We start from the raw sequence: 599 nt of genomic DNA on the forward strand, positions 1-599 counted from the left end.
AATTGTGTTTCCTAAGTTTTAATTTTCCCATGGAGAGGCTGAGAAAGTCTAGTGGTTAAAACACAAGGCTAGGATCAGGTTGGAATCCTCTTTCTGACCAAGTAATTTAATTCTGTTTCTTCTTGTGTTATATGAGAATAACATCAGTGGCAACTTGAGTAGCTTGAAATCCTTGGGTGGGATGATCTGAAGAACTGTAAATTGTTATCTATGAACCAAAATCCCAACTCTGTGTCTGCTTGTGTCCTCAGCCAATTTAGCAGCTCAAGTACTTCTGTGCCTTGTGAGCTGAGACAAGATACCCTGACATTTAAAATATCTCCCCACCCCAGCTTGGAGAATCGTCTCTTCCTTTACTTATTTTTCTTTTCTAAGAAGAATAGGAAGCATAAAATGAAGTGGTTATGCTATTTTTTTTCCTCCCTAACTTTGATTTTGAAAAGGGTTGTTTTTAAGTTATTAAATCTTATGCCAGATACCCAAATTGTGGTTAAGAAAGGAGGTGAATGTGTCTGGCATTTTCCAGCACGGGCAGGGCCATATCCAACCTAAAATGAGAGCTGCCAGCCCCGGGAGGCGGTGGGAGATGTCAGCAAGCA

This window comes from Chiroxiphia lanceolata, chromosome 14 (genome assembly GCF_009829145.1).
Source record: "Chiroxiphia lanceolata isolate bChiLan1 chromosome 14, bChiLan1.pri, whole genome shotgun sequence".
NCBI classification, from domain to species: Eukaryota; Metazoa; Chordata; class Aves; order Passeriformes; family Pipridae; genus Chiroxiphia; species Chiroxiphia lanceolata.